The following is a 7,755-nucleotide window of genomic DNA, read 5'->3' on the forward strand; positions in this document are numbered from 1 at the left end:
TCTCAAAACAAAACAGAAGGTGATATACACACTTCTCATTCTTTAAGTCTGTAGAAAGATGTATTTTTAAAAAGATGTTTAGTGCAACAAGGAAAATTAAAAGAAAGTGTGTCTGTGAGAACTAAAGAACAGCTGTTTCAATACAGAAAAGAAATATTTTTCATCACTTCTTGTATTATTTTGTTACATGTTTATAATTCCTAAAGACATAGACGTGAACATTTTGTGTATTTAATACAGAGCTATAAAATTAATTTGAAAGTTTGTCAAGCTAAACAATAATTTGACCTTCTTGAAAGAGTTTGCATTCCTGAGAATTATGAGAAAATTTACATAACATTGTTATGTAAAAAAGCAATTTTCCCCCTCTTTAATACTTATTTTTAAATTATGTGCTTCTGATAGCTGCTGTTCTACAAGATGCTAGTTCCAACTGGAATACCATCTAAAATCACAGAATCATAGAACGATTTGTGTTGGAATGGACCTTAAAGATCATGTAGTTCCACCCCCCCTGCCATGGGCAGGGACACCTTCCACTGGACCAGGCTGCTCAGAGCTCCATCCAACCTGGGCTTGAACACTGCCAGGGAGGGGACAGCCACGGCTTCTAGGGGCAACCTGTTCCAGTGCCTCACCACCCTCACAGGAAAGAATTTCTTCCTTACAGCTAATCTAAATTTATCCTCTTTCAGTTTAAAGCCACTACCCCTTGTCCGTCCCCATCTTTCTTGTAGCTCCCCTTTAAGTACTCTATAAGGTCTCTCCAGAGCCTTCTCTTCTCCAGGCTGAAGGATCCCAACTCTCTCAACCTGTCCTTATAGGGGAGGTGCTCCAGCCCCCTGATCATGGATGGATGTTTTATTATTAGCATATCTTTCAGAACTTACACATGGAGATCAGTTTTTCATTTTTGTTGCCTGTGTTTTCATCAGTCTCATCTTATTCTTTATATTTTCTCACATTCCAAGTAAGCTTCACCAAATCTTGTGCACATATTGATAAATTCAAGTTAACAAATAGTGATTTTATGTGTGGAATATGATAGATGTTCCCACTTATTTTTCACTTGCTTACTATGCTCTGAGGGGAACTAATGTTATCATAAGTAAGACTTAGATATCTGTGTCCTTCAACTTCAAATATTTGCTTTATTTCAAAAAATGATACTTTTGATTCCTCACAATTTGTGGGAAGTTGACATACTACTATATTTTTGTTCTTTTCACGGATCACATAAAAATAAAGTTGTTGTGTGGAACTTAAGCAGAACTCAAAAAAAAACCCCTAAACTAGATAAATATGATAGACTAGGTAAAATTGTGAGTAAGTAATGTATTTGGAAAACACTTATATTCAATGTTTCCATTTTTTTTACTACAAAATCTTTTTTTAATTTCAAATTCTAAGTTACTGTATATGCAGCTATAAAGCCCATTCACATTAATGTCACATATTGAACTGGTAGTTAACATATTCTCTTTTCTTTTTTAATAATGCAACAGAAGACATTTGGTCTTGCATCATCTAATTATATGATAGAATTGCATCAGATCTGTATTCTCATACTAGATTAGGATGAGAACATGAACTAATAAAAGTATACTAACTTTCAATTCTATTTTTATTTCTACAGTCAAACATGGAAAATGACTGAAACACATATTTACTCAGATAAAATTTCAGGCAAATCAATGTTTTTCAGAAAATGTTATATGTCATAGCAGCATTAGAATAAAAGATCTGCATTTTAATTACAGATAACTGGCAAAATGTCACTGATGTCTTTATTAGTCACTTTGTTTTTGCAATTATAATAGAAATTACTGGTGAATGAAATGGGGGTGAGAGCTCCTGGAAATTAATCAGGTTTATAGATCCTTGACTCATAGAGATTAGAGATGGAAAAGACCTTTCAAGGCTATAATCATCTAGTATAATTTGGTGTCCATTGGAACATTTTTTTTAGTATTTTATGTTGCAGCATTTTAGTGTATTAAGTGAAGGACCTTATACCTTACTCCCTTGGGAGATTATTTCATAGTCTAAGTAGTTTCTTTGGGCCTGTTTGTTTTATTTACACATATAATACCAATGAAATCAATAGAACAACATGTATTTGCTACCAAGGAGTTCTTCATGACATTCACAGTCATTGCTACTTTTCTGTTTCGGCTATTTTTCTTGATCATGCTTGAAAATGGAGATATGCCTAATTTGTTACCACTTTGTTGGCTTTTTACTTAATAAAATATTATTTAGGCAGCTTTTGACTTTGCATGATCTTTGAGGGGGTGTGTGTGTTCTTACTGTCATTTCCCAGGGAACTATATAAAAGGTGAATATCCAAAAGTTACTAGTATTGAAATTATTCGGTTTGTTTCTATACCTTTCTAATTTTTTTCTAATTTTCCTTTTCTTAACATTTCTTAGCAAGTTATCAAGAAGTATCTGATTACTTTTTGGTGTCAATATTGCTCATGTGTATAAGCTTAGAAGCTGTGATTGCGTAGGTGCCTTGGTGTGGAGGTACTGAATATGAGTTGAGCCATGTGAGAAAAGCAAACCTGTCTCTTGAATATTTTTATATTTTTCACACATTCATTCTTAATTTTCTATCTAGTTTTCTTTTTGTGCCTCCCCTAGAACCATTGCTGGTTTATATTTTCCTCTATGCTCTCTTCCTCAATAAAATTTTCAGATGACAATATATTGCAGCCGCGGAAAGACAAGAAAAATATTGTAATAAGGCTACTGATCTGCTATTTAAAATTGATACCTATATTGACCTCAAGAGCTTTGGGAAGATATACCTGGATAACATAGTTAGAGGTGTAAACCCAAGTAAAATAATTGTGGAATAGTACAAAATAATTTCTGAGACTGACCTGAATTTGTGAAAAGATCATGGATGATTGTGACCCTAAGAGAAGTGAGCTATTTTAAAAGTACACTAGGGAAAAATTATACTTTGAGTTTGAGCTGCTAACAGAGAAATCTAATAAAAGGAGTTGGAAAAATAAACTCTAGGAAAAAAATATTTCCATTCTTATAATCAAGTAATGCTAATTTATTTAAATGTCATGGGATTTTCTTCACTCATTTCTATTAGTGTTAAATATATGAATGGATCTAATCTGTTAGAAATGGATTTAAAAAAGAAAATGCCATGGACATATATCATGCAAAAATCTAAGAATGACAGTCTTAAGACTGAGTATGTGGTCATCCTGAGAGCTTTTTGTGGGTTTGCTAGTGATGTTAACAAGAGAGTACTCTAAAAATAGAGAATTTAAAGAAATCAGACCAATGAACATCAGCTGAAAATCTGAATGAGTATATGTCACTCCAGCACTTCTGAGAGAAAAAAAGTCACAAAAATCAAGGGCTAGTTTTGATCAGCTAGGAGGAAGAGGCACAATCTTGAGGTAAGAGTTCTTGAATAAATCATGTACTATGAGTGGTTACAATCATAATAGAACAGGGAAGTTAGCTCCCATGTGGGATGTTGAGTGCATTTATGTGCATCAGATAAAATGAAGAGAATAAATAAGATTAAGAGTGGGATGTAGCAGTCAGGTAGGTAAAATTTTTTTAAATTAAGTAGGAAGTAGTGCTTTTGCAAGGGAGAAGATAATGTGTAGGCACCACAGCATAATAGTGGTGGGAAAGCAGATTAATTAATTTATCCAAGGTCCTGGCCTTGATTTACAGGACATAGAGCCATAGTGGATGCATCTGTTTGCAGACCCTCTCAGGAAGCAGATGAAGGTGTATCCACTGTTGTGAAGCCTTGATCAACTGTATAGACACAGAAACATCCAATGGTGGAGAATACACAAAAGAATAGAAGGAGTAGGATTAGTGTTGACTCTATGGACAGGGATGACTTTGGAATGGAAACTGGCTGCTGGTCTCTCTGCATTGCCCTGCAACCAATTAGGTGTTTTCCTAGATCAAAACCTGATCCACTGCCCTGTGAATGCGTGAGGAACTAGCCTCATTCGTGAATGCTGAGGAACTGCATGTCCAAAAGGTTTAGAAGTTAAAGATTACCACTTTCAAGAGGAGATATATTGGGGATATTCAGTGACACACTTTTAAAGATACTGAAGGTATCCATTTGCTCAGTTGAATTAACAGCTATGAATTGTGTTGCATTCCAGGAGGCAGAACCTGTGAATCTAAGAAAAAGGTGATTATCATGGTTCATAGGCTGCAAGGATGCTGCCAGGGATGATCTTAGGCAGGTAAGTGGCTATGTAGCTCTTGAAGCAAAAAGTGAAAGCTCAGCTGGAGTTCCCTTCAGTATCCCTAGCTATTAATAATAGTCCAGATAGGTTATAGATAAACTAAATAAAAACTTGTGGCTGCAGGCTTGTAAGCAGGGTGGCTTTGTCTTCATTGCCAATGGGTGATGTTCTAAAGAGGGCAACTGAACAGAAGTAGGGTTCATTTCTTCCATCGAGGTTTTCAGTCAGGTGATACTGAAGATGAAGGAACGTTCTCTATACTTTGGACAAGGAGAATTTTAGGTTAGATTAGGGAATAGTGACAGCATAAATTTACAGGTCAGCATTGAGAGCCTAAAACTGAAAAGCGGAAAGTTCCTATGCCATAACTGTGCTAGAAAGTATAAAACTGCATGATAAACTTGTTAGGTGTGTAATCTAATACAGTAGATTAGATTTAGATGAGTAACACAAATGATGGGCTTGATGTCTTAGTACACAAGTGAAATAATGATTTAATTTACATTACAGAAGCTTAGTTCACCGGATTAGAATATTGATAAAGTACAGTTTAATTGTGAATGGAAAAGAAAGAAGATACTACCTTTCATATCAAAAAGAGATAGAAAGTAATTCAAGCCCCCAAAATGGCCCTAGATAGACACACTCAATTTACTTGGTTAATGACATGAGGTTATTTACTGTTGCAGTCAGGGTCTTCTGCAGAAAATAAACCCATAACTGTCAGATATTGTGGCTCTTTAAGGGGAACTAACAATTGAAAACAGGAGTTTGTGTTGGTGGAAAACCACCAGCTATTCAGTCATCAGCTTGCAAAGAAATACAGCAGATTAGTTAAGGTAAGGTGATGGAGAGTAAGAGTCTCTTGGATTTATTTATGGCAAATTAGGGAAACCTTAATGAGAAAGTGAAAGTAATGGATAAGGGTTAATATGAAATATTGTTTTAAAGATCTTTACTCTTAAGAAGGAGAAAACAACTGATATGAATTGATTTTGGGAAAGCAGACTTCAGTGAACTCAGAGAATTGATAGCTGACAACCCATGGGAAATGGATTTAAAGAAAGACCACAAAGTTTGATAGACTATTAAAAGCCATATTCAGTTCACAGATGTAAAGCTCAGTGCAAAGAAAGGCTAGGAAATATGCTAAGCAATGAATTTAACTGGGATATGAACTCTTCAGCAACCTCAAACAAGGAGTTTCTCAGAAATTATTAATATAAAAGAATAGCAAGAACTTGTAGTGACAAAATCACAAAAGTATATAATGAGAAACAGTTATTAGGAGGCATTGTGTAAGTACACTGGTATTTAAAAGAGTAAAGAAAAATCTCTATACAAAAGGAGAGGATATCCAATAGCAGAATATCCTGAGAACTCTGGAGTGTTTAATGTCTTTTCCATTCTTCACTAAAAATCCTAGTTGGTTAAGACAATTAACTCATATGGAAATAGGGGTAAGAATCATTGTAGTATAAGAAAAAGAAGAAGGAAGAGATTCATGAGTCATTTTTCAAATCTGCTCAGCCAAATAAAATTCACAGTAGGAGATTCAGCAAACTGAATGAGACCATCTCAAAGCCGTTAGCATTTATATCTGAGAACTCATGCAGAATGGATAAAGTTCCAAAAGGCTGTAAAAAGGCAAAACCAGCACTAATCCTTGAAAACCAGAGGGAAGGAAGTAGACCAGGAAACTATATACAATTTAGCCTAACTTACATTCCTGTAAAAGTACTGTAACAAATAAATTCATTGAAAGCAAGATGAAATATAGCAGCCCTCATCCATTTGTCCTCTACAGATCATGTCAAACCAAATTATTTCTCTTTATAACAGGGCAACAGGCTGTTGGATAAAGAAGCAGCAACAAATATGATTTATTTTGACCGCTGAAAGGCTTAATGCACCATTTCACATGGCAGTTTCACATAGAAGCTAAGGATCTAGATGATCCTACTGTAAGGTGGCTGCACAGCTAGGTGCAAAAATAAAGCTCAGAAGAGTGGTTTCAATGGCTTGCTGTCAAACTGCACAAAGGCCTGTCCTAAGCTGGACACTAGTTAGTGCTACCATTAATGTCTTGTATCATGGACTGACTACAAGCACTAAGGATGGCAGGATTTGAATTCAAAGTGATCTTGACTGACAGGAGTCATTCAGAGTGAAATAGTTAGTTTGACTTGTATAATGACAAGCCAAAGGTTTTACACTCTGGTAGAAAAAATCACGTACAGAAGTATAAGATGGAGAAGGCTGGCTTGGCCTTAATTTTTCTATGAAGGAACAGGTTTCCTGATTACAAACCAAATGTGACTTAAAATTATATTTTATCTGTTCATTAACTTTTAAGGCAATCATGTTAGATGGATGATATCCATGGTTGGAGAAAGGTATCTCTCCCTGTGCCCAGGCTTTTAGACAGATGCACCTCCTCTTCTCCCTTTCCCTTTTCCCTTCCCTTCCCTTCCCTTCCCTTCCCTTCCCTTCCCTTCCCTTCCCTTCCCTTCCCTTCCCTTCCCTTCCCTTCCCTTCCCTTCCCTTCCCTTCCCTTCCCTTCCCTTCCCTTCCCTTCCCTTCCCTTCCCTTCCCTTCCCTTCCCTTCCCTTCCCTTCCCTTCCCTTCCCTTCCCTTCCCTTCCCTTCCCTTCCCTTCCCTTCCCTTCCCTTCCCTTCCCTTCCCTTCCCTTCCCTTCCCTTCCCTTCCCTTCCCTTCCCTTCCCTTCCCTTCCCTTCCCTTCCCTTCCCTTCCCTTCCCTTCCCTTCCCTTCCCTTCCCTTCCCTTCCCTTCCCTTCCCTTCCCTTCCCTTCCCTTCCCTTCCCTTCCCTTCCCTTCCCTTCCCTTCCCTTCCCTTCCCTTCCCTTCCCTTCCCTTCCCTTCCCTTCCCTTCCCTTCCCTTCCCTTCCCTTCCCTTCCCTTCCCTTCCCTTCCCTTCCCTTCCCTTCCCTTCCCTTCCCTTCCCTTCCCTTCCCTTCCCTTCCCTTCCCTTCCCTTCCCTTCCCTTCCCTTCCCTTCCCTTCCCTTCCCTTCCCTTCCCTTCCCTTCCCTTCCCTTCCCTTCCCTTCCCTTCCCTTCCCTTCCCTTCCCTTCCCTTCCCTTCCCTTCCCTTCCCTTCCCTTCCCTTCCCTTCCCTTCCCTTCCCTTCCCTTCCCTTCCCTTCCCTTCCCTTCCCTTCCCTTCCCTTCCCTTCCCTTCCCTTCCCTTCCCTTCCCTTCCCTTCCCTTCCCTTCCCTTCCCTTCCCTTCCCTTCCCTTCCCTTCCCTTCCCTTCCCTTCCCTTCCCTTCCCTTCCCTTCCCTTCCCTTCCCTTCCCTTCCCTTCCCTTCCCTTCCCTTCCCTTCCCTTCCCTTCCCTTCCCTTCCCTTCCCTTCCCTTCCCTTCCCTTCCCTTCCCTTCCCTTCCCTTCCCTTCCCTTCCCTTCCCTTCCCTTCCCTTCCCTTCCCTTCCCTTCCCTTCCCTTCCCTTCCCTTCCCTTCCCTTCCCTTCCCTTCCCTTCCCTT

This window comes from Athene cunicularia (assembly GCF_003259725.1).
Source record: "Athene cunicularia isolate RWA chromosome 1 unlocalized genomic scaffold, athCun1 chr1_part1, whole genome shotgun sequence".
NCBI lineage: Eukaryota > Metazoa > Chordata > Aves > Strigiformes > Strigidae > Athene > Athene cunicularia.